Source organism: Schistocerca piceifrons, chromosome 2 (genome assembly GCF_021461385.2).
Source record: "Schistocerca piceifrons isolate TAMUIC-IGC-003096 chromosome 2, iqSchPice1.1, whole genome shotgun sequence".
NCBI classification, from domain to species: domain Eukaryota; kingdom Metazoa; phylum Arthropoda; class Insecta; order Orthoptera; family Acrididae; genus Schistocerca; species Schistocerca piceifrons.
The window spans coordinates 869,612,726-869,639,908 of record NC_060139.1 but is presented as its reverse complement, the minus strand read 5'-3'; the positions used below and the strand labels follow the sequence as shown (position 1 = coordinate 869,639,908).

At 42.5% G+C, this 27,183-nt stretch overlaps 1 protein-coding gene across 1 annotated transcript in view; it reads right to left on the bottom strand.

Moving 5' to 3' along the window:
* The window catches only part of LOC124776279 (long-chain-fatty-acid--CoA ligase 1), a 188,157-nt gene extending 161,630 nt beyond the window's left edge, over window positions 1-26,527 (bottom strand). The window contains exon 1 of the mRNA XM_047251182.1: window positions 26,398-26,527. The gene's annotated coding sequence lies outside the window, so the exon portion shown is untranslated. The remainder of the gene's footprint in view (window positions 1-26,397) is intronic.
* Between the last annotated feature and the right edge of the window lie 656 nt (window positions 26,528-27,183).

The following is a 27,183-nucleotide window of genomic DNA, read 5'->3' as shown; positions in this document are numbered from 1 at the left end:
CTTAGGTTAGTTAGGTTTAAGTAGTTCTAAGTTCTAGGGGACTTATGACCACAGCAGTTGAGTCCCATAGTGCTCAGAGCCATTTGAACCATTTTTTTGTTATTTACAGGTAATGACGTAAACATCATAGAACTCGCAGGAATCCATCTACAGAAATTGAAATGAAGCACATTTACTACTGAAGAAGTTCTTTCAACTTGTGGCTACAATATTCTCGAGCTTGGATTTTGCATATCTTCTTTAACTAGTTATATATGTCGCAGTACCGAATCAAAAGTCACTGTGGTAATGGTTCAAATGGCTCTGAGCACTATGGGACTTAACATCTATGGTCATCAGTCCCCTAGAACTTAGAACTACTTAAACCTAACTAACCTAAGGACATCACACAACACCCAGTCATCACGAGGCAGAGAAAATCCCTGACCCCGCCGGGAATCGAACCCGGGAACCCGGGCGTGGGAAGCACTGTGGTAATGGCAATGAATTTCATAAATGAAGGCTAAACGAAAAGATAATACAGAAACTTGCATTTCGAATGTACTGAGACCTAGCCATATTGGAGAGCACACGACGTGCCGCGAGTGAAACATGAAAATACACCATTACACCACCAGACGAAAAATAATACCCGAACATAAAATCTGAATTACATTGAACAGATGTTTGCCATAGTAAAAGGAAGGAGTACAGACCGGAACGATGCCTAGCAACAATTCAGCACACAGTGATGTCTCATTGGCCTAAGAGGTGGATGCACAATTCTTGCAAAACTGCCTTTAGCCCAGGATTTCGGGCAACAATACGCCCATCTCCCCCCTCCCCTTACACCACCCCTCCCCCAGGAACAGCATAGGATGTTGGGATCTGTAAGATTCTAGCCGGGAGACCGGCCTGCAAATGGTTGCAACAAACGCCGCAGTGAGTTGCTCACTATTTAAATAATCCGTCTACGTAATCTATTGTAGTCAACTTGTAGGATAAAATCAACATTTGCTCCTACACAACGACGTACATATACATAACCGAAGTCATTTCTTCAGCTCTGCCCATTCATTCATAGTGGCATATGGAAAGAAGTTTAGGTCCTTATGTTCAACTCAAGCAAATTGCGTCATCCGACGGCACCCTACTCCGAGATGTTCCTCGCTCTTTATCCTAGCGTTTCCCCGCTTTAGTAGGACCCGCTACTTCTCGACTTGTCGAGTCTTTCTGGGTGGTGAGCGACGCTGATGTCTGTATTAGTGGCGTCCTGTCAGGTGTTTTTGGGTGGCCCACGTGTGTAGGTGGTCCACGTGGTCTCCTGCAATTTGGGTGTATCGCTATGACACAAAGATTCTACAAAAGTAAGTGAAACATCTGCTTTAAGATTCACGGCGAAACCACTTTAATCGTTAGTAATAGTCCACTTCTCCTAGTACTAGTAAACTAGCATAGTATGCTGGAGAAGCCCTGGCATGCTACAGAGGGCTACTAGCAGACTGAAGCTTTGATCCCAGCCATAAGGCGTGGTCGGAGCGTTCGAAAGGCAGAGATGCACGCTTGGGCAGTGGGCCAGCGTACAGTTTTACTTTGTCACACAGCTTCGTTATAGCTCAAACTGTGATCTCTCTATTTCGTCGACTTTTAGCTCATTTTAATTCCGCAAGTGTCAGGAAAGTCTGCAATAACTATACCCCCCCTCTCCTGCTAGCTTTCCACTCATACATAAGAAACACACTTCAGAAGTGGTAACTGACGTAAAATACATTTTGGCGCTTGCTGAAAGCAACAGCAGAAAATACTCTCAAGGTAATTCCACTAGTCAACGAAGAAGTTATTAGTTGGTAACTAATGTTATAGTTTTCTTCTCTAGCACGTACAGTTGTCATGACATCAAAATAAACTAAAAAATGAACAAAACAAATGTAATTGGAATGGAACGTAATTTAAGATGGAGCTTAACGTATGAACAAAAGTTTTATTGAAGTGTAAACATGAAAAACCTTATGTAAGTGTGTGTTTATTAGCTTATATTTCATTTCTCTCGTTTCTGTGAATAATCTAATATAGCTTATTCCTGTGAACTGCCTGTTCACTGTCTTGGCGAAGTGATCAACAGCAGTGTCGCATTGGTACGCAAGCGGCCGAAATAACCGCCTTTTCATCACTCTGACGTCTCGATAAAAGAGCTCACCTTGTTCATCACCGAAACCAACCAAATTTTCAGGGAAAAAAAAATCAAACTAGCTGAGGCTCATCAGACGACCTTAACTTCTTGAATGGTTAGAGAATATCGCGCTGCGACACGAATATAATGTGGGTTTTCATTGGCATCTAAGACGTTAGTGACAACTCCTTCGAAAGATTACCAAGTATCCCCCTCACTGAATCATTTTTGATTCAAAGATGGAACTGAAACTAATTTCTCAAATGTCAGTTCCAACAGACACGCATTTTTTTAGTTTCACTCTTGGTATACGTAGAAACTTCTCGCAGAGATACTTGATACACTTTTGTGTTGGGCTTTGACTAACTGTTTCGTAAGGTCGAACAGAAAGTGGTGGTTACATAATTTTTTTTTCGGATGCACGAGTTTCTTGCGTAAAATTTTGCTCTCTCCAAGCTTCAAAAGTTTGCATCAGGTCAGTTCATACTGGATCAAAAGTTGAGCTCTTGCCATATTAACGTATTCACACAGTATTCACTGAAGCAGCAGGAGAAATTGAAAGGGGTATAATGAGGCACACTTGTATGTGGCACCAGAATAAGATAAAAATATTAATATATTAAAATGAAACTAGTATACCATAAACGAGGAATGTTTTTGATAGGCTTTATATGGCCGACACAGATACTGCTAGTGTTGGAGTCAGAGAGCGCTTGGCGCACAGTTGTAGGTAGCTGTCTATGGGGGGAAAGACGATGAAGTAGGCAGTTTTTGTTGTGTGCTGTGTGAAACCACAAAGTGTTAGATTATTTTATGTATGTCAGTATTGTTGAACATGGAAGCAGAAGTCTTCATGTAAGCAAGGTAAAGATGTTCAGTAATTATAACTTTTGTTTTTGCCAGCGCGTTAGTATAGATGAGTTGGCTGATAATTTGTATTGTTGAGTAACCCCAGAATGTACGTAAACTTGTTTTGATAAAGAGGCTAGTTAGATATTTCATTTTTGTAATGCTTTTAAGATTTGTTAACAGTGCTCTCTGTAATTTGATGATTTGCATTTATGTTGAATTAATGAAGTTAGACAAAATTTGCTGTTTGGATCTCATTGTTTGTGAATCAATTGAGAGTAATGTAACTTCAGTTGTCAGATGTTTTTGAAAAGCCGAACTAAACTTGCAATATAATTTTGCTAAAGAATTGAGTGTTAGTAATTTACCGTAATCAGTACCGCCTCCCAGTCCAGGTCATATATTTTTCAAAGAAGTTAGATTTTCATAATTTCATGTGCATTTGAAGTATTATGGCCCACATTGCACAATACTGAGCAGGTAGCTAGCATATTTATATTTTTTTGTGAGAGACCAGAATACATCGCGTTACTCCGATGCTCCGTTAGAAGAAAGACAATTTAATTTACCAGGTGATCAAAAAGTCAGTATAAATTTGAAAACTTAATAAACCACGGAATAATGTAGATAGAGAGGTAAAAATTGACACACATGCTCGGAATGGCATGGGGTTTTATTAGAACCACGCGCTCCACCCCATATTGCTATACGCGTGAAAGATCTCTTGCGCGCGTTTGGTGATGATCGTGTGCTCAGCCGCCACTTTCGTCATGCTTGGCCTCCCAGGTCCCCAGACCTCAGTCCGTGCGATTGTTGGCTTTGGGGTTACCTGAAGTCGCAAGTGTATCGTGATCGACCGACATCTCTAGGGATGCTGAAAGACAACATCCGACACCAATGCCTCACCATAACTCCGGACATACTTTACAGTGCTGTTCACAACATTATTCCTCGACTACGGCTATTGTTGAGGAATGATGGTGAACATAAGAACATAATCTTTGCTTTGTCTTAGTTTGTTATGCTAATTATTGCTATTCTGATCAGATGAATCGCCATCTGTTGGACATTTTTTGAACTTTTGTATTTTTTTGGTTCTAATAAAACCCCATGTCATTCCAAGAATGTGTGTCAATTTGTACCTGTCTTCCTACATTATTCCGTGATTTATTCAGTTTTCAGATTTATACTGACTTTTTGATCACCCGGTATTTGCTATGTGCACAGGGACCAAAGTTAGCAGTTTTGAACGGGCCAAATGATTCAGTGCCTAAGGGGCTGAATCTATTTTGCAGTGACTGTATTTCTTTATTGGTATTGGGAGTTGCATTGCCCATTCAGTTCGTGTAAATTTTTGCTAACAATAACAAAGAGTATGGACACCACTGACAATTCGAGTTTTGTTTCCATTCCACAGTTCAGACATTCATTCAACGTAACTGTAAAGTTCTCATTATTTATTAAAAAACGTTGCAAAATAACTATGATTAAAAGCAAAAAATTAGCCAACCTGACTAAAAACATTAGTTCATCGTTGGCATGTGTAACTTTTTTCTCCACCAGGAAGAACGTGATAGCTGTGGTGAAGTGATTCACTCTGCCGCTTGGTCAATGCAGCAGCAGTCTATAGTGGTAAACTGTCTGGAGTTGTCGCAAGAACCCGACACACGCCTGCAGGCGGTGGGTGGGCAACGCCAGCTGTGTACCACTAAGCGGCTTCTATACGGACCACGAATTTCGCCGATGGGCCAGCAGCCACAGTTACGTTGCCAAACTGCGGCTTACTGAGCTTGGCGTGCGGCCCACGCACCGGATTTCATCCTTTCGGTTTCCAATTACTTGTGCGCGAGGGACTACGTGGCTTATGGCAGCAACTGAGAGTGAGCGCTGTTAGTCGTAGGATGTGTCGATTCCAACGTTGTATCTCAGAATGCTGTGAACTGTTGCGAGAAGTGTCGACTGAGTGTCTCGGAGGGGAAAACGAATAAGCACAACTTCAGATTTACGTCATGTATCTGCTTTTGAGCGAAATGTGTGCGACAGCTTAAGATTTTTCGAAATCGAGCATGTCTGGTAGGTGAAAACAATGTTATTGGTCACTGTCACCGTGCCTTCTTGTTATACGAGTTCACAGTGTGCAGCTTTTCTGTTGATTAATGTAGATGAAATAGGAGATCTGATACTGCGTTAAGAGTTGGACAGAGCGCTGAAAGACCTAAGTCGAAACAAGGCCCTGGGAGTAGACAACATTTCATTACAACTACTGATAGCCTTGGGAGAGCCAGCCCTGACAAAACTCTACCATCTGGTGAGCAAGATGTATGAAACAGGCGAAATACCCTCAGACTTCAAGAAGAATATAATAATTCCAATCCCAAAGAAAGCAGGCGTTGACAGATGTGAAAATTACCGAACTATCAGTTTAATAAGCCACGCCTGCAAAATACTAACACGAATTCCTCGCAGACGAATGGAAAAACTGGTAGAAGTCGACCTCGGGGAAGATCAGTTTGGATTCCGTAGAAATTTTGGAACACGGAAGGCAATACTGACCATACGACTTATCTTAGAAGATAGGTTTTCTAGACTTAGAGAAAGCTTTTGACAGTGTTGACTGGAATACTCTCTTACAAATTCTGAAGGTTGCAGGGGTAAAATACAGGGAGCGAAGGGCTATTTACAATTTGTACAGAACCAGAAGGCAGTTATAAGAATCGAAGGGCATGAAAGGGAAGCAGTGGTTGGGAAGAGAGTGAGACAGGGTTGTAACCTATCCCCAATGTTATTCAATCTGTATATTGAGCAAGCAGTAAAGGAAACAAAAGAAAAATTCGGAATAGGATTTAAAATCCATGGAGAAGAAATAAAAACTTTGAGGTTCACTGATGACATCTAATTCTGTCAGACACAGCTAAGGACTTGGAAAAGCAGTTGAACGGAATGGAAAGTGTCTTGAAAGGAGGATATAAGATGAACATCGACGAAAGCGAAACGAGGATAATGGAATGTAGTCTAATTGAATCGGGTGATGCTGAGGGAATTAGATTAGGAAATGAGACGCTTAAAGTAGTGACGGAGTTTTGCTATTTAGGGAGCAAAATTACTGATGATGGTCAAAGTAGAGAGGGTATAAAATGTAGACTGGCAATGGCAAGGAAGGCGTTTCGGAAGAAGAGAAATTTGTTAACATCGAGTATAGATTTAAATGTCGGGAAGTCGTTTCTGAAAGTATTTGTATGGAGTGTAGCCATGTATGGAAGTGAAACGTGGACGATAAATAGTATAGACAAGAAGAGAATTTAAGCTTTCGAAATGTGGTGCTACAGAAGAATGCTGAAGATTAGATGGGCAGATCACATAACTAATGAGGAGGTATTGAACAGAATTGGAGAGAAGAGAAATTTGTGGCACAACTTGACTAGAAGAAGGGATCGATTGGTAGGACATGTTCTGAGGTATCATGGGATCACCAATTTGGTATTGGAGGGCAGCGTGGAGGGTAAAAATCCTAGAGGGAGACCAAGAGATGAATACACAAAACAGATTCAGAAGGATGTAGGTTGCAGTAGGTACTGGGCATGGAGAGCTGCATCAAACCAGTCTCTGGACTGAAGATAACAACGATAACAACAACAACAACAACAACAACAAAGTGTTGTCGTACCAGAATCTACACCATCTCAATTCACATACACAAGCATACAGATCTTGTATAGTGAATCCCAAAGGAGTAATACAGATAAAACTTCATGTTCGTGTACGTCAGGTATGAAAGAAGTTTTGAATCGTCTCCAGAATGATTTTTCACTCCGCAGCGAAGTGACAGTCTCAAAAGGTATTCAGGAGAACTATGAAGACTGAAAGGTTGGGAATGAGGTACTGGCAGAAGAATAGCTGTGAAGGCGGGTCGTGAGTTGTGCTTGGAGTGCTCAGTCTGTAGAGCAGTTGCCCGCGAAAGGCAAAGGTTCCAAGTTCGAGTCCCACTCCGCCACACTGTGTCAACCTGCCAGAATGTTTCAGTTTTTGGGTTTCTTAATTTTGTAGCAATTCATTTTAATTTATAATCATTTTAACATGATGGTGACCGTACCACGTATGGCTTTGTATGGTGAAAGACGCCATGAGTGTTGGGATACCTCCGCTTGGAGGGAGTTGGCTGTTACCGCCAGGTCAGGTAACGGCAACCTGACAGATCTGTAGAGATAGTACAGCGATGGTGATTTACATGATCAGAAAATGAACTGCTGACGCTCTGTCTGGAACTCCATGCCGAAATGCTGTCGCCTAAAGGCTAGTTCGCACTCCGTCATGTTCTACTATTGTCCCTCATTGGTCACAGTTCCCTCCCACCCTCACCCCCTTTTCCACATCCCCTACTAAAACAAATCCCTATCACCCTCCCCCATCCCCAACTCATACCCCCCCCTTCCCAATGTCGCACCCTCAAAACACATCCTTTTACCGCACACTGACATCCACTACGTCATACACTGTCCAGTCAATTAATGTGACCAACCTTCATAGGGCTTTTGCAGAGCGGACTGTTGCGAGACGTGCAGGAAGAGTATCAGTGACTTTCTGGAAGGTACTGAAAGGGATGTGGAGCCATTCTGACTGCAGATGCTTACTTGAGGATCCGTGGTACGAATGGCCCGATCAAGGTGGTTCGATAGATTCTCGATTGGGTTTAAAATCGGAGAGTTTGGTCCCTAGGGGAGTAAGGTAAACTAATCTTCATGCTCTTCGAGCCATGCATGTACACTGCGACCTATGTGACATGTTGCACTGTCCTGCTCATACATGCCTTCGAGCCGACAAAAAACAAATTGCATGTACTGGTGGATATAGTCCCCCAAGGACAGATGCGATCTTGTGTTGATCAATTTCACCATCCAGAAAGACGAGATAATCCAGGAAATGCCATGAAAACGTTCTCCAGGCCATAGCACTCTCCTATTGTTTGCCAAAGGCCATCTGTCCAGTGGGGCATAAAGCGTGATTCATTTGAAAAAGGCCACCTGTCTGCACTCACTGAACGCACAGTTGCCGTATTGGCGAGCAAATTCAGGCCTTCGTCACAGATGAACAGCAGTCAGCATGGGTGCATGAACCACGCGCCTTCTGTGGACGCCCATAAGCAGCAACGTTCGCTGAACGGTCGTTGAGAAAACACTGTTGGTAGCCCATAGGTTCGTCTGGGTGGTCAGTTGCTCAACCGTTGCACGTCCATTCGCCCGTACGCTCCTTCGCAGCCGTCGTTCAGCCCTGTCATCTATGGTCTGATGCACAACAGTTGCCTCGGCGCCGGTTTCGGATAGCGCCATTTTGCCATGCACGGTATATTTTAACCGCGGCGGCATGCGAACACTTACGCCGTTTTGGAAACGCTTCCACCGTTGCCCCAATAGCCAATGATTATGATCTCTTGTGCATCGGATAAATTGCTCCGTTTCCGCATTACGTCAGCGACTGCACTGTCTTTCCGCGTCCCCTCCCGCCACCACCACCCACCCCCACCCCGAAACTCGTTATATACTATCCACTGCTAGAACTGCCATCTGCCGTCCGTGAGTGGTTATTGCACGTTTATATCGAACATGAGGGTGGTGGTCACATTAATGTGACTGGACCGTGTATACGTAAACAGTAACGACCCTTTCATACGCCCTTGCTTAGTTCACGTTTTAGCTTTGCACATGTCACTTTCCCCCTGCATGGATGGATGCAATGAAATGCAGCAAGGAAGGAAGTGACGCAGCAGATCGCGAGGAAAATATGTGAGTGGGCACAGTGCACCGCCTCTTAGAGCTCTGGAGACCACTTTCACGTGACTAAGAATTACGGCGAGGCACGTGCCTCCGCCCAATAATGGCAACACTCAGGACGTTTAGCAGTTGTTTATGTAGGGCTCCTGTTATAAAGGCGTCTTTTGTTCCACCGCCTATCCAGAGGCTGGCCGAGAATGTTCCGGAACACAGATAGAGCCGCACAAAGATGTTTACTTCACGCGGCGTAACTCTGCACTTTAGTCTACCAACTTCTCTGCCACTGGTATGAAGGTCGCCTTGCGCCATATACCACATTCTGCAGCATGCTGTATTTGAAGATGCTTTTTAACAGACGCTGTTTTATTTGCTGCAGATGTAACCTACTGAAAATATCTGGAGGTCCAACACCCCCCGCCTCCACCTGGTAGCTACACGTTTGCTTGATATGGTTTTTATTTCGCTTTTGGATGAAAAGTTATTTGGTGTGTTCAAGAGATATGGAACACACACACACACACACACACACACACACACACACACACACACACACACACACACACACACACACATTCACTCGCTCACTCACTCCAAACACATTATACAGTGCATTGTCGAGGGCATCTTTTACTGCAGTCAATGGCTCCTTTTTCTGTTCCACTCGCGAATGTTGCGAGGCAGAATTTTGTGTGTGTGTGTGTGTGTGTGTGTGTGTGTGTGTGTGTGTGTGTGTGTGTGTGTGTGTGCGCGCGCGCGAGCCCTATAGTGAAGACAACAGCGTCATCTATGAACAATCTCGGATTGCCATCCAGTCCACCTGACATCATTTATGTCTCTGTGTGTCCATCTTTACTGAAATGGTAGCCGGACTCGGTTGTTCAGTACAGGAAGTCAAATCAAAGACCTTTCAGCCGTCTAATTTCCAAACTTATTTTACTTGGCTACCAGTTTCAGCGATTAACTACGCCATCTTCAGGCCCCCATACCGATGTGTAGGAAGATTCTAAATAGGGGCCAGCATTCAAAGACTGGTATCTGTAGATTTCTGTTTGATACAGCAGACATCCTGATCATTTATGTATGTGGAGAGTAAGTCGCACTACCTTGGGGCCCCTTCTGACATTAGCTTTTTCCTGCTAACAATCGTCGCCCAAAACAATGGATTGGCCTATTAAGAGCTGAAATCCGCCAAGAGATAAACACTGTGATTAAGACTGTCAAGCAAACTTCGTATGTATTTGCGTATAAGAGATTATCTATTTACACAGTACACGAGTGCGAATGGAAGCAACATAGCTCTGGAGGCTCTCCTCTCACTTCCCCTTGTCTTCCCCCCCCCCCTACTTCTCACCGCAATGCTCAAGTCGTGTCGCCATCTTGCGATTCTCGGCATGTCACATGGATCATGACTAACGTGACCATACGCCCGCTTTCAGCGGGACAGCCCCGCTTTCAGGCTGCCTGCCCGGTTACCACCAGACAGAGCAGAACTATCCTTTTGCAAACAGACCAAATTGATTAGACGTACCTTCCATCTGCCTGTGTTCTTTGCATTCGAAATGCGCGGGTGGCGGCGGCAGCGCAGGCTGCGTGGAGAAGAGCGAGTAACATGCGAGAGCGAGACAGATGGTGCTGCTAAATTCAGCCAAAAATCACATTGCGCGAATGCGAACTTGACATGCGGCAACACGTTTTTCTTTATATTGGAATGTTTGGGCGCCCGCGCACACTGAAAACTCATGCAACGTTCTTTTCGTTTGTTATATTAGAAAAATGCCTAAACGCAAGTGTACCTGTAATATCACTTTTGCAAAATAAGTTTCGATTTATAAAACAAAGGAGTGGTGCATCAGATGTCAGCAGCGCGGTGTGGCCGCGCGGTTAGAGGCGCCATGTCACGGATTGCGCGGCCGCTCCCGCCGGAGGTTCGAGTCCTCCCTTGGGCGTGGGTGAGCGTGTAGTTCTTAGCATAAGTTAGTTTAAGTAGTGTGTAAGTCTAGGAACCGATGACCTCCGCAGTTTTGTCCCTTAGAAATTCACACACATTTGAACATTTTGACATTAGATGTTACGTGTGAAAAGTGTCTTACTGATTTTGGTGTTGGTCATGGTGGTATCAGTGATATTGAGAAACACTTAAAATTAGAAAAACACAAGCTTTCCGACCAAACTGCTGCTTCCAACTTGTCAATGCTCGCTTCTCTCAAAAGAACCGATTTGCCAACTTCGAAGGATTTGGATATCTCTGCAGAGGAAGATGTATGGGCGTATCACACGGTTCAAGAAAACTACAGCTTTCGCTCAAATGACTGTGCCTCTAATTAATTCAAACATGTTTTGTGAAAAAATTTAGATGCGCTCGTACAAAGTCCCAGGCTATTGTTGATGTGCTGGCACCTGTGGTGATGGTTCATATGGCTCTGAGCACTATGGGACTTAACTTCTGAGGTCATCAGTCCCCTAAACTTAGAACTACTGAAACCTAACTAACCTAAGGACATCGCACACATCAATGCCCGAGGCAGGATTCGACCCTGCGATCGTAGCGGTCGCGCGGTTCCAGACTGAAGCGCCTAGAACCGCTCGGCCACACCGGCCGGCCCTGTGGTGATGGGTGGATTGAAAGAGAATCTGTGTAAAGGCCACTGATGCCTCAAATCATGGATCATTAAAATTATTCGCCGTTTTGAATCGATACTTTTTACCTAACGAAGATGAGAAAGTCAAGCTTTTAGAGTTTAGAGAGCAGCATGGTGAAACATCGGATAGTGTCATTGCTTATTTGACGGAGGTGTTATCGTGCGGCCGGCCGGTGTGGCCGAGCGGTTCTAGGCGCGTCAGTCTGGAACCGCGAGACCGCTACGGTCGCAGGGTCGAATCCTGCCTCGGGCATGGATGTGTGTGATGTCCTTAGGTTAGTTAGGTTTAAGTAGTTCTAAGTTCTAGGGGACTGATGACCTCAGATGTTAAGTCCCATAGTGCTCAGAGCCTTTTTTTTTTGTTATCGTGCGATGATTTAAATAAGAAAATTGTGGCATTTTGGGGAGATAATACCAACTGCAATTTTGGTGGAAAGAATAGAAAAGGGGGTAGCAACGTTTACGCAAAATTGAACCTATCACTCGGAAGGCAACTCATTGCGATTGGATGCTGAGTCCATGTAGTTCAAAACGCGATCAAAACAACTTTAGATTGTCTCCCCGTGGACTTCGAATCAATCATTGTGAAAATTTACTCTTTTTTTTACGTATTTAGCGTTCGAGTGGAAACTCTCAAAGAGTTCTGTGATTCCAGTGACAGTATCAGAAACCGCTGGGATACAGCAAAACCAGGTGTCTCGCGTTAATGGCAGAGCCTGAAAGAATTTTAAAAATATTTCAGCCTTTAAAATCTATTTTTGAGCATCGATAAATGCCCAAATATTTTTAAAATTTTTTCGAAAATCTCATCTCTGAATTATGGTTATACATTTTGTATGCACAGGCAACGACTTCCTATCAAACGGTGTTAAAAACTGAAGCACAATGCGTGTTTGCTGCAGAACCTTCAAAGGAAATTAAGCGGCCCCGAGATAACTTGGCACGTAAAGAGAGTTCTCTTTTTCTTCCTCACGCCATTCGTAATCTAATAACAAAATTACGAGAAAGTCACGCTGTTGTTCAGGGTGTAGAAACAGCGGCAGCTGAATGTCATAAGACTAGCAAAGAATACTTCGATCAGTGGTGTCAGTTCAATGCAGACTTGGAAATGTCTGAATGGGCGACTTTGAAAAAGAACCTATGTGACAAGAAATACAGAATGTGATGGATTTGCTGATTACATAAAAATTTCTTAGCGACGACCAAGATACGAACGTATTCGATGAGTTCTCACTTTATTTCAAACTACATCACAGATGAAAAAATATCAAGCTCGTACGCTAAAAATGTTGCTACTGAAGACCGTTGGGTGGAGTTAAAACATTTCCGTGACGACAATATGAACTGTGCGAAATTTCGCACAATTGTTGAATAACTTTTGTGTTTGCCTGGAAGTAACGCACCTGTCGAAAGAGATTTTTCTCTAATGAATAAGATATGGACAACTCAAAACACAGCTAAGTATCGCAGTTTCGAAAGCCATTTTGAATACCAAGACTAACATCAACAAATCATGTGATAAGGTCCATTCCTACTTGAAAACTAGACCAGACATTTTGAAACTTCATTTCCTCTGCCGACAAATATAAAAGAAATGCATTTGGTTGGTTGGTTGGTTTTTGGGATTAAAGGGACCAGACTGCTACGGTCATCGGTCCCAGAAATGCGTTTGCAACTGCAATCTAATGTTGATTAATTCAAATTATACATAATTAATACATCGGTCACATGTCTGTTTTGAATAAATTATAAATAGTAAAATAAGTTTTTTCCTAAATTCTGCAAGCATCCCTCTCTGCAAAAAAAAAAAAAAAAAAAAAAAGAAAAGAAAAAAGAAAAGAAAAGACGTTAGGCATGACTGTAGCCGTAATGGCAGAAGGCCGCAGAACCACCGCTCCATACTTACTGCAGTGACTTACTTTATAAGACACCTTCGTTACTGATCTGTCACGTACAAGGCAATGACACCAGCGTCTTTCCTACTCGCAGTTCAGAAACACCCCTTCCGTGAATTCCTGTCATTAACAACTGTATTCACAGTGCGGATTTTCGATAAACCCACACAGAACATAATCGTGACACGTGTCAACAATGAAAACACTCTTACTCAAGTGGCATATTCTTGTGGTTTTTAGCGTGCTGCATCTTCGTATGATCACAAAAAGCCGTATCACACATTTCCTACAATCAATATTTACGAAATATGTTTTTTTCAGTGACTGAATTGTGTGTATCTAAATATTATTAAAATTGATATAATATGAAGCTGAAATGTCGGTGGCAGTGGCTACGCTGGCTAGTATGTATCATAACTATTAAGGCTAGCCCTCTGGCTCCTTATTTTGCGTAATAACTTAGAGGATCTGAAGAAAATTCGTTACTACCTTTATACGCCAATTTGGACTAAATGAGATTATGTGGAAACCTTACCCAAAGATGAGGAAGGTTTCAAGTATCTCTAAGGAAAGTTTCTTCGTCTGTCGAAGTGAAGTTGGGAGGAGGCGTGTTTTTAGGACATAACATCCAAAAAATGACGTTCAAATTTGAACCGAAAATGACTGAGTAAGGGGATGCTTGTATGTCTTTCATGGAGGTTGTTATGATCTCTTCTGCAACAAACAGGACCTACATTTTATTTCGTTGTTCCCAACATGCTAGAAAGTTCAAGATGTGAGGTTGTTTTATGAGCGACGAGATAAAAACTTTTTTGAACAGTTACAGTGCTTTTATCCCTGAAAATTTCAGGTGATGTCCGTCAGCACCAACGTGAGCGCTTTCAACAAGACATCGAAGTAATGGAAGAGATGTTATCAGGGACGCCGGACTATCAGAAAGTGTGTCGGGGAGGCTACTGTTGGGCACTTCACCGAGACGTACAACAGGCAATTGCAGAAAAATGATATATTAAATGTTTTAAGTAGATCAGAGGCAGGAAATGTGAGGAGTCAACCTCTCCATGAAGCACAACGGTTCTTCTGCAGCGTCTGCAGTATATTTAGATGGAATTTTCTGCGACGCCCTCGCTTTTGGTAATGAAACCTGCGACGAAACTCGCTGCGCTTCTTTGGTTGTTCTGTATCTCTTCAATAAATCCTACATGATACCATTCCGTGCCCAGTACATTATTTGGCGTGAACTCTCACCTCCATTGTATTTGACTTAGTCTTACAGTATTTGCTGTCAGCCTGTTGATCAATATTACTGTGCATAGTTTTACATCGTAGTATCTTCTCCCTCTACGTGCCAAGTTCGAAAGACAATACTCCGTGCACTTGCAGAATTCTAATCAGATACCTACGGGTCTGGTGACATCGCATTACTGGGATTAATTCAGCTCGATACCGCAGAATATGGTAACTACATGAGTAGAAAGTGTACGCGACCATCGTTTGTAGTATTTCTTGTAAATTATCAGTGAACAAAGCCCTCGTAACTTCCATGACTAGCAGCGTTTGAAGGACAGCCACATTTGGTGAGTTAGTAAGCACCGCACGTGAAACGTGTAACGCATTTATGGATATCGGACAGGAGAAATTGAATTAGGAGTAGAAGTAAGAGATTAAAGGAGCGATGCTGGAAGAAAAGGTAAGAAGCTTCGAATCCAACGTAATTGAAGAGGCACTGAAACAATCAATGGAATTAGTCTGCTGTCCTCGTTCGCTGTACAAATAGCCGCATGCGGTACGTGAAATGGATTCCACAAATTTCTGTCGAGGCTGTCCGATAGCGTTTCAGGAGAGAGAGAGAGAGAGAGAGAGAGAGAGAGAGAGAGAGGGAGGGAATCGTGTGTGCTCGATGGACGCATGCACAGGAGCTACCATTGGAGCACAGGTTTAGCACGCTGTTCGGCGACAACCTCCAACACCTGCCAACTATGAAGCTACAGTGTTTTGCGCAGTGGCTAAATGCAACGTGGCGGCCGGGTTAATTCTGACCCGCCAAGTCTTCCCGAAGCTATGGTGGTCACGTCCGCAACATGCGCGATGAATAATAGAAACTTTTGCTTCTTTTTCGTCGACCGAGAATAACAATCCACCCAGCACGGACATCATGGTGTATCTTTTATCATATATGCGTATGTTTACAGGTTTCTGCTTTCTCGTTATTCAAAAACATGTCCTAGAGACTTTTTGAATGAATGGAGAAAAGAAAAAGACGATTCTGTGTGAGACAAAGACTCATCGCCCTTATTTCCCAGTTATGACCTCATTTCTGAACAGAACTGTATGCATACACATAGTATATTAATTTTTGCTTGATAGTCTTAAACAGCATTAGAATATGTCCGCCGGCCAGAATGGCCGAGCGGTTCTAGGCGCTACAGTCTGGGACCGTGCGACCGCTACGGTCGGAGGTTCGAATCCTGCCTCGGGCAAGGATGTGTGTGATGTCCCTAGGTTAGTTAGGTTTAAGTAATTCTAAATTCTAGGGGACTGATGACCTCAGCAGTTAAGTCCCATAGTGCTCAGAGCCATTTGAACCATTTTTTGAGAATATGTCCGTTAACTATGCAAGCTCTAAGTGGTTGTGACGAAAGTTGATGTGTTTATGAGACATAAAAATCCAAATAATACTTATTACAAGCAACATTAATCTAACTGTATTAAAAGTCATAAACTAGACGCACGCTTTTCTTTACCGGTAATGACATTAACACGGAGGTATATTTCTTACGCAAATTTCATACTGTACTAATAGTAACATTGTTTGTGTCAGTAAATCGTATCCCTTTCTGTTCTTTTCCTGTAGATGAAGGAGTGCGACAGGAATCCAGTGTGGTTTAAATGCATAGCAACTTTATGCAGTCCTAGTACGGCATTTTTTCATCGGTGTGCTACCGCTGTGTACAAATCTTGTGCACCTCAGTCTTCATCCGAATATTAAGTAGATACCGAAAGTAGAATTAACTACGCAGATGCACAGATAGTGGTGGAAAACACATCACCTATCACTGGAAGAAAAAAAGACCAGTCTCTAATTCGATTCCAGTAAACCTCACCTTTGTGAAGGATAGGGATGTCAGGAACGGGGTCAGTTCTATCGCATGAAAAGTTGCTTGGATGAATTTAAGCAGCGAAATTGACACGCAAAGTGTCGAAACGTCAATTTGTTATGCTTCTATGCAAAACGAAGAGTAAAACAGCAGTGAATTGTTCAGTTTGCTCACAGTGCGTCAATACTTTTGTTTCTCTTGCCCGCAGTTTTATTCACCATCCAAGCTGGAGTAACGCCATAGTTTATCGGGCAAAAATATGCCTGAACTGTAGAAGTCCAGAAAAGTTAATGCTCAATTCTGCATCATCGAAATTGTCTTAGGTAAACATTACGTGAGGTGTTAAGTTGTTCTAATTCACGACTGCTCGCCTAGTTTAGCTGAGACAGAACAGATATTTGGTGCGTGCCAGCATTGAAGTAAAGCTATGGAACACGTGAACAATGGTGTATTTTGCCGTCAGAGCGGAATAAAACAATTGCCTTCTGTTCATCATCGTCGTCGTTACTTGTGCATTACAGGATACACCTCAGCGTGAGACTAGCAAAAATGTAGACTGGGAAGCTGCGCTTCTATCTGTTCATATAACTTATCACTGCAAATGACGCCTACTCGTTTAATTTAATAAAAGTGCTGTATATTGTAGTCTATTCATTCAGTCTACATTACCTCCGCCTACAAACAGGGGTTGGTCAAGAATGTCGAAATATCGCAAGAAATGCATGGTTAAACATAAATTGAGATGCTAGCAAGCTAGCAGGTTGCGATGTTATATCTGACCGCCAGCGGCACCTGTGCTCTGTCATCAATACGTTGTGTGTCAGTCGTGGTCAAAATACCGGCCTGTGTAATCGTGAGTGCAGTATGTCGGAGCTAAGCGAATTCGAGCGTGGGCAAATTGTTAGTGTTCGTATGGTGAGTGCTTCCACAACAAAGGAAGTTGTGGTGTTTCAAGAGGCACCTATGAAAGGTTTATAACGCATACAGGGAAAGCGGGAAAACATCACAATGCGGACGAAAGAGCACGTTGAAAGAGCGTGACAAGCAGTCATTGAAGAGAATACGTTACTCTTATCACATAACTTACGTTACGATGGAAGAAACAATCAATTTCGGTAGACACAGAGGGGATGGTTTACTATTATCGTTAAATTCTACTAGCGTGAATGAACTTTCTGTTACATTGATGATGTAAGTAGTAGTTAGCCCTTGTGGCCTTTACTGGGAAAAGTTAACGTTCGATGAATTCGCTGAGCCCAAATCTATGTTCACGTCACTCACCAAACATAGCCTGTACAGATTACCTTTTTTTTTTCCTTTCCTTCGAAGCGGATTCCGTGGCGGAACTGGCAGTTTCAAGATAGCGCATATCAGTTCTTACCTCTTCGCCTCACATCGACCCTGAGCAGACAATACTGCCATCTCTGGTCTTTCTCCTCGCTTATATCCGCTATCTTCAGGGCATCGTCGTCTTAATTTTTGGATTTAATATAAATGGTAGGTGACGAATGCCTTTCCTATCACAGTTTTTCTGTTCCATAGTAGGTTTAAAAGCAGGAAGTAACAAGACGTAACAGCTTTGCGCATTGTCGAATATGCGCTTACATCACTTAATAACGCATAGAAGTAAGGACAAATGTTAGCTTCTTATCGAGTGCGTATTAAACTTTATACACTAATAAATGATTCCCGTCGTTTGAGAGTTTAGGTGAACGCTAAGCTTTTTAATGGTGTTATGCACGTTCGAATGGGCAGCACTCAATCTACTGTGGTGTACGAGTATGTCTCATTTTAACTGTTATTTTGGAAGAGAAAATGCATTTCAAAAGTCAGGATTCACCGTGATTGGAAACAGCGGAAATTTGGTACAGAGCAATAAAGTCAATAAATGACATGTGTGTATAACTAATGTGGCTTCATACAGTGAGGATGTGACCCACTTGATATTGCATCGCGTTGAACAAAGATGTGTTGCTGAAACTGGTGAAATTTACTAAGCTGTATTAACATGCTATGAAAACAAGCGACTTGTTAAGACAAGGAATGAAATTTTAAATCAAGATAGTGACTGTTTGTAGATAGAACAGAAGAAATGGAATAGCTTTCCATGGAATACGAAAAAGTGCTGTACAGAAAGTTCTGAGACGTTAGGCAATGTAACTATACTAAAGGTGACCAGAAGATTTCAGGCGTTATTTTGACATCTTAGTACAGGAAATACAGAATTTTTCCCCTTTCTGGAATCAACGAAAAGAGTGTTTGCTGCAAAATTCGCTATGGAGCGCACCAAGAAGGCTAGTGAGAATGTCGCGTCGATCACCCCCACTTATCACCCAGAAAGGAATTAATATAAACTGGTGTACATTTCGAGACTTTAGGAAGCGAGTATCACTTCAAGTGGAAAGAAAGATTTTGATATTACTCGACAAAGCGAATAGTCGGCCCATCAACAAATGTCACATGACATTGTACAGCCATTGTTCCAGTGGAAAATATTGTGTGTTGTTAAATACCTCGGTCAGAACAAGATAAACTACTGCGAGAAATGCTATCTCGATCCGCGAGAACTTGCAGTTAACATCTTGAAATTTGCAGATGATGAAAAGGAGAGAAAGGAGCGACAGTGCTGACGGGAAAGGTGCAGAATATGAAAGTGAAATGATGAAGTTGAGAAAGTCGATGGTGTGCTTGAGGGACACGATGCTGGGTGAAGTGGGATCCAGGTATCAGCCCCAAATAAAAACGAAGTACACCCAAATGCCTCATTGCCGATCTGGATAAATGTCCAGTAGCAATTTATGAGACACCTATCGTATTATAAATTAAAATCCCTCCGCCGCGTTTTTCTGATTGTAAGTGAAAGCTAATATCAAACTATGGCAGGGATTTTGGTACGGTTTTCATAGAGAGACAGATTCACAAGTTCACCTGGAAGGTTTGTGTATATCAATTATAAATATTTCGTGCAAACTGACTGACCTATCACGATCATTGTCAATTAAGTAGTGCTCCCGAGAAATTTGCTTTGATCATTGAATTTATTCTAGAAAGTGGAGGTAACTTTCATTTATCTAACGTTGTTCTGCGAGTATTAATTGTAACTGTGCGCAGGAGCCTGCAAACAAAGTTACCGCTACGCCAGACAAGATCTTAGTGCTACCTGTGCGAAAGTGGAGCGATTCACAAGTTAAGATTAATACGCACTTCGCAGCTTTTTATCGAACAGAAGTGGAATGCAATGCTAGCAAGTAAACTCGTCAATCGATTTTTCTCTCTCTGAGATTTGTTTTGGCACCTTACAATCATTTACGAACGAGACGACAGTTTCAAAAAGGCATTCCTTATCTTGGATTTATTACGTAAAAATGAAGCTGGAGACTTAAAACGGACAGTTGCATAAGACATACACATACACATTACATTGTGAATAAATGTTAGCAAAGTGACTGTACGAGGCATATTGTCAAAAAAAAAAGGGACAGTCAGTGTTTAATTATTGTGCTGTACAGTGCATTTTCTTATAGACGTACATCGTGTAATAGCGCTCTCTGTCCCTCTTCCCTGTTTTTCGGGTATAAACGCGATGGTGCTGCCACCCTGGGGGCAGGCCTTCAGTTCGATTTGCCAGGTAGTACAAGGACGTTTCCACAAAATCAAAAATTCATAACTAATTTGTGGAAGGTAGACGTATAACATCGAGCAAATTGCAAGAACCTTGACGTCGTGGTTGAGCGGTCGCGGAGTTGGACCGCAAAGCGGAAGATGTGTGTTCAAATCGGTCTGGTTTTTTTCCCGTTGAAAGTAAATATGTAATGAATAGTGACAGCAGGCGAGATGCCGCACAGACGTCTCATACAAATCAAACCAACAAACAAATGGGTGTGAACTATGTTACAACAAAGGAATTCAAGAGCCAAACTACCAAAACTGAAGGCAAGAGTCATAACATGAGGTACTTGTGTAGAACAAATACAGAACAAGTACAGTCGGTACGTCTACTATCTATCAGGTGGGATATGCCGTCATTGGATCAAAATAGACGTTACGCCACGACACAAATTTGAATGTAGTGAACAGACACCTCAGTGACCGGACAGACAGTTCATAACTTCATGATTGGAGGGAAAAAAATGGGGGCACCAGGGAGATTTGAATACAGATCTTCCCCTTCGCAGTCTATTACCGTGACCAGATAATCACAACGCCGTGGCTATTCAAATTTGCTCTATATTGAATATCTTGAGCTTTGCACTGTTTCTATTTTGCTTTTTTTCGCAGTTCAGTGCATGTTCTTCCTGTTTCCAGGCTTGATCTATGTTCAGTTTTTGACGGGCTTTCCACTGAGCTATCTTACCACTAAATCTGTGTGGGGTTGCGATGGGAAGTTTCCGTTGTTAGTAGTAAATGTTACTTTCCACAATGGATGTCGTATTCAGTATTATTCAGGATTCTACTTACACTTTCGCACTTCCTTAAAATGCACGTTTTTTAATATAAGTCAACAACAATTACAAATTTTTAATAATATTTTTCAGGGTACGCCATTCCTCCTTGGTCACCCCGTACACATAGATGTATCACGCAATGCGGAGGGTGATTACCTGTACGGGAAATCTAGCAGCACCTATCACATTCGAACGTGCACACTATCCACATTTAAGGAAATGGTCCACTGCATCTGCAAGAGTACACATGAGGCACGGGCAGCCTTTTATGATCCGCAGACCTGATTCACGTTCTTACTTCACCTCGCGGACCGCATCGTCACGTGACACTAGAACAGCGCGCGTAGCGCATGAAGTCAAAACTAATGTCCATGACAATGTTTATGAGGTAATGCACCGATATGAATGGCAGCCTTTTCGCGACACGCTACGGCAACAAATTATGCCTCAAAGCACTTTTTTTTTAGTACATTCATTTTATTTTCACCCCATCTTCAGATGTGTACACTTATTTACGCGTCGTGAAGATTTTTCTTTCCTTACGACGTTTTGCAATAAATGCTTTAAAAATTTTCGTTGCAAAATTTTGTAAAACCGTTGATAAAGAAACAGTGTTCACATCTGAAGACAAGATATATAAAAATAAACAACTATAAAAGCTACTGGCTGCAAGTAACTCATTGTAAATTACCTTCAGTTTCAGCAGCTGTAGACGTCAACAGCTGACAAGAATCCATTCCTCCATGGATAATATAAAAATGAATGTATGCATTTACAATATGTATGTACCACATATCATCGTAAACCACTGGACCGATTTCAGCCAAATTGGTACACAGATCACTTACTGTCTGGAGAGAATCGCTGTGGGGGTGAGAACCATCCGATCTACCAAAGGGGTGGGGGTGAAAAAACAATGTAACCCACGACATATGAATTCCCATACTTTATTCATTTACTTTAGAATGAGAGCTCTTAGTGAACTACAACAAACTTTGTAGATAATTTCAAACCTTTACGAAATTTTTTCTTGTTAACAATCCACAAAAAATGAAAAAGAAAGTTTATCGCTTACTAGGTTCTCACTGTTCATGCAGTAAAACTGATACCTGAAGCATGGCGTTTTAATTTATTATTTCTTTACTTGCACCTGTATTCACAACACATTTTGTAGGCAGCATTCACGTGTACCAATGAACACACCACGAAAATTATATCAGTTCAGGCGATATGACGTCATAAGCACTGGCATACGTGAAAAACTGCCGCATCATACAAAACGTTTAAATTTATCATTTCGTTGTTACCTACTATATTCATAATACATTTCGCGGAGAGCTGCCCCCGCGTATCACTGGATGTGCCTGCAAAAATATATCGCTGTACAGCAAATAGTTCAGGGATACGACGTCATAAAAATTGAGCTGCGTGAAAAAAACTACAGAGCAAGCCTCGCCATAGATGCAGGTGAAATATGTGTACAAATACGTGTGAAATATGTTAAATGTTTGTGAAGCACAACTGACATGTGCATACGTGGGCAAAGCCATGGGTACAGAGCTAATCCTAGACTGGTGGAAAGATATCAGTGAAACTTGGAACATACATTAGTTATCATCTGGAAAAGAATACTGTGCGAGCAAGAACCACAAGCCTCAGAGAGAGAGAGAGAGAGAGAGAGAGAGAGAGAGAGAACAGATGAATGGATGAGGAGGGGGAGAGAGGGTGAAGGAAGGGATGAGCAGAGAGAGATGAGTGAAGGGGGGAATGGACAGAAAAGGGGGGGATGAAGTTTCGCTGGAATAAATACAGTCTCTGACAGTGCTAGGCACTCAGCTAGTTTTCTTTTTGATAATGTTAACACGAGGAAAAAATACAGAAGAAAATATGGTAACGAAACAGGCAAACCCAGTCGTGAAAACAATTAGGAGTAACTTTGTGATTTTTGGCCTCAGGCAGGTCATTCGAGGATTTGAAATTTAGTGTGTTAATTTCCACAAACACTAACAGCAAAAATTTCTTATATATTTCTTCAAAAGTACTTTTAACGACTGATCGCTTGGGCGAGGACTGTTGCTGTTAACACTAAGAAAATTAACATTCACTGGTCTGCGTTATGGGCTGCAGTCTCGAGGCGAGTCGAGGGCCGGCGGAAAAAAAAAAACCAAAAAAGTGTCCAGGGTGGAGTACAATGCGGATGCCTCGCTCTCCCAGGAGTTTCTTCCCACGCCGGATTGAAACCAATCGCGGACGGCGCCGGTTTTCGACCCAAGATATACATGAAGACAGTAGTAGTGCTCGAAAATTTATTTACGCTTTGTCTAAACAGTTCCAAGTGTCCGGGAGCTACTTCCATAACACTGTAAATAGCTGTAGACATATATAGACTACTGACGACGTGGAACTGTATGTCAGACGGGTCATAGATTATACGTTATCTTCACCACATGGTGGCACTGGTCGACACTGATTTAACTTCTTTCCCTTGCTCAGAGCTGTTCTCGAGCTCTCGACCGTTTGGCTGACGTCTAGTCGTCTTAGCTAGTACGGCTGATCAAGACGTCTAATCAAGATAAAACTGATCATTCTCAGCTCATCTCGTCTGACTATGCCCACAGCTTCCTCCGACCTCAATTTTCGAGAGTGGAATGTGATTACCACTCTCTCCGTTCTAGTATTTGCTTCACCACACTGATTACGAACTTTATCAAGAGAATAAAAAATAAGTAAACTTTTAATACGCTCGCGTTAATGAGCGAGTTTAGGTCTCAGTTCCAGTAGTCAGCGGTGTTGCCGAAAGCCGAACGTATTTCCTACAAAGTGCGTTGCGTCAGCCATTGAACTCATTTGGTCGCGAAATATATACACGAGATCTGTTAATATTAACTAGTTCCGAAACCGTTGATATCCACACCCGACACGTTCCACATCATTACGAAGTGTCGTATTCATGATCTATGGAACAAGTACTAATCTAATCTGAGCTAATCAATAAGCAAAAGTAAGGAAGGGGTCAGATAATTTAACAAAGTAGTATTAACATGTTTAAAGATTTTTGCATGTTTCCGGGACTCTCGAATAATGTTAGAATGATCATAGTTCCATTAAAAACCTATAATAGGGTTTATACATGGGCAAATATTAGACACATTGGCCATATGCAAAGTACTAACGTCTTTTGTATGCACACATACGAACAGGGAACATCCCTTTTACGTCCTGAACATTTCAAAATATTTAAACGAGGTTTGCAACATCACTTACAATTTATGTAGAGTGGGTTGCATAGCACGTAAAATTATTTAACTAACTGTTTAGTATAGCGAAAAGGGTTCGACTTCTGATATTACGGAAAGGGGGCACATAATGTTATATGATTTCTATTCTTAACTTATCGACCGCGTTACTGAACGTTCCATAAATTGAACACACTACTTTTTTATGGTATTAGGAAGATCATCGTGACAGATTATTGTGAAATAACGGTGGTTAATGTTGTCGTTGAAATGTTTCGCAAACGTATCCAAGAAACGAGTGGGATGGCGGCCTGTATGCCTCACTCCAGTTTAATTAGCGCCAAGCGAGGCACTCAGACGTCATTATATGCAGCAGACACTAAAACACGAGGGCATACACCTAGCCGGCCGCGGTGGTCTAGCGGTTCAGGCGCTCAGTCCGGAACCGCGCGACTGCTACGGTCGCAGGTTTGAATCCTGCCTCGGGCATAGATGTGTGTGATGTCCTTAGGTTAGTTAGGTTTAAGTAGTTCTAAGTTCTAGGGGACTGATGACCACAGATGTTAAGTCCCATAGTGCTCAGAGCCATATGAACCATTGGAACATACACCTATTTGAAATGTGTTTCCCTAATTTCCCTCGGATACGCTAAATGTTAACGCACAGTTTTAATCGACCCTGCATTTTGACCTATAAAGTACGACAAGTAGATTTAACTTTGTCCTCAGAAGTCCCAGACCATATTCTTGTTGCCTGCAAGAGCCTGTCACGAAAACCCCACTTGGCTGTGTTTATACCACAAAGTAGATTCCAACCACCTCGCCTCTTCGCTTGTAGCACGTCTCAGATAAATTTTTGGGAAAATGTTTAGTGCCAAAACTTAAAAGCGTTGTAGAACTATATTCACCTTTTCAAGAGCTTTCGAAAACCGTTAAATCAGCTATATTAACGAAAAAAAAAAATTGCGCACTTGCTCCAATATCTCAGCTGATTCGCTAATTAATGGTAATACCCGTACAACAACATTACCTTATCCTGTGCTTCCTGTAATTTGCCGAAAACCTTATTTCGATATCTTGAACCGTTCAGAAAATAGAAGAGATCAAACGTTTCACTGTATATTCAGCTTGTCCAATTTGTTCTGGCCATCATAAATAACACTGTCCAGAAGCACAATACGGGAACATCAACCAGCACGATCGCCCTTCTTGTAATTTTGTTCATCACGAAGATATGGACAGCAGTAAGTAGCTTCCTATAGCACTATTTATTTGGTAATCCACTTACTCTCGAAGTCCTGTTCAGAAAGTGATCACAGTGTACTACTCGCGTAACACATAATTGGATGATACTCAGGGTAACGTAACTCTTCCACCTGCTGAAGGCGACAGTAAAAAATGAAAATTCGCACTGGTCATTCAGTAAACCTTCTTCGGTCGAATCTTTGTTGAACACTACGTACAACAACGAACTGATGCAGTTTTCAATCCAGGACTGTTTCACTATACAGAACGTATCATTTAAAAGTACTACAGTACTGTACGATATGTACCTGCATTGTCAATAAAAATCACTAATGCAATTACTGTTTTGCTATCTTACATTCTCAATAAATGAGTAGCACTTCCACCGCCTCCTTGTTGGTGCACGTTGTACTATCACAAATCTTCAACTGATGGCTGTTGACTGAATGAGTGGTGTGCATTTTCCCTGTGTTTCCATTTGTTTACTGTCACGTAGTGGACGAGTTACGTCATTCCGGCTCCCTGCACAGCGTCATAGTACAGGAGAATGAAAAGTTAGTTTCGTGTTACGTTTTTAATAACGTAATTTTTACATGAGGGGCACACTATGATAAGTTTTTGAGCAGGTGTTGAGGAAATTAGATTACGAGATAAATAATTAGGATGCTATTTGAGAAAGACGTACTGTTGTTCATAGCGTCGTTAACGACCAAAGTTACAACAACGACAACCGTGCTGGTTGACGTCCACCTAGTAGCTACACGTCTGCTTGATATGGTTTTTATTTCGCTTCTGGATGAAAAATTAACTATGTATACAAGTCGAAATAATGCTCCTGATATAGTATAGCACCAAACACTAAACTCTGCACTATTGTCACAGTCTACGAAGTCTCAATAGCAGATTCCCTCCAGAAACACGTCAATAACAGCGAACTGTCGCGGAAGCCTTTGCCACCAACCCTCAAACACACATCCCGATTGTCCTCGGCCACCTGCTGAAACGACGGAGGACAGATACTGGCGTACCGAGAAGAAGAAGAAGAAGAAGAAGGAAGCTGGCAATGTCTGCTGGTACCTGAGCGCGGTCAGACGATCGGGGGCGGGCGTCGGCACACCAACTAAAGTAACCGGTCAGGCACGGCAGAGCGCGCGTCTCATGGCTACGCCTCGGCGCCGCGGACAACACTGGCCTAGGCGGCTGCGTCCACCCCGCCGCGGGCACAATCGCGCACTCTCCACCACCGGGGCACGCTGCCAGGGGCCCAAGGACGTCCCGCCGCCGAACTCACCTATATCTGGCCGGCCGCCTCGCCGTGTCCGTGACTCACTCGTCACTTGTCTCCGCACTACCAGCAGTTCGATTACCGGCCGGAATCATGCTGTTGTAGGTCTTTCACTGTTTCCATAAACTGAGACGAACATCCTTTTTCCAGGCGCAGTGAAGCATCTACATCTACATGATTTCTCTGCAATTCACATTTAAGTGCTTGGCAGAGGGTTAATCGAACCACAATCATACTATCTCTCTACCATTCCACTCCTGAACAGCGCGCGGGAAAAACGAACACCTACACCTTTCTGTTCGAGCTCTGATTTCTCTTATTTTATTTTGATGATCATTCTTACCTATGTAGTTGGGCTCAACATAATATTTTCGCATTCGGAAGAGAAAGTTGGTGACTGAAATTTCGTAAATAGATCTCGCCGCGACGAAAAACGTCTTTGCTTTAATGACTTCCATCCCAACTCGCGTATCATATCTGCAACACTCTCTCCCTTATTACGTGATAATACAAAACGAGCTGCCCATTTTTGCACCATTTCGATGTCCTCCGTCAATCCCACCTGGTAAGGATCCCAC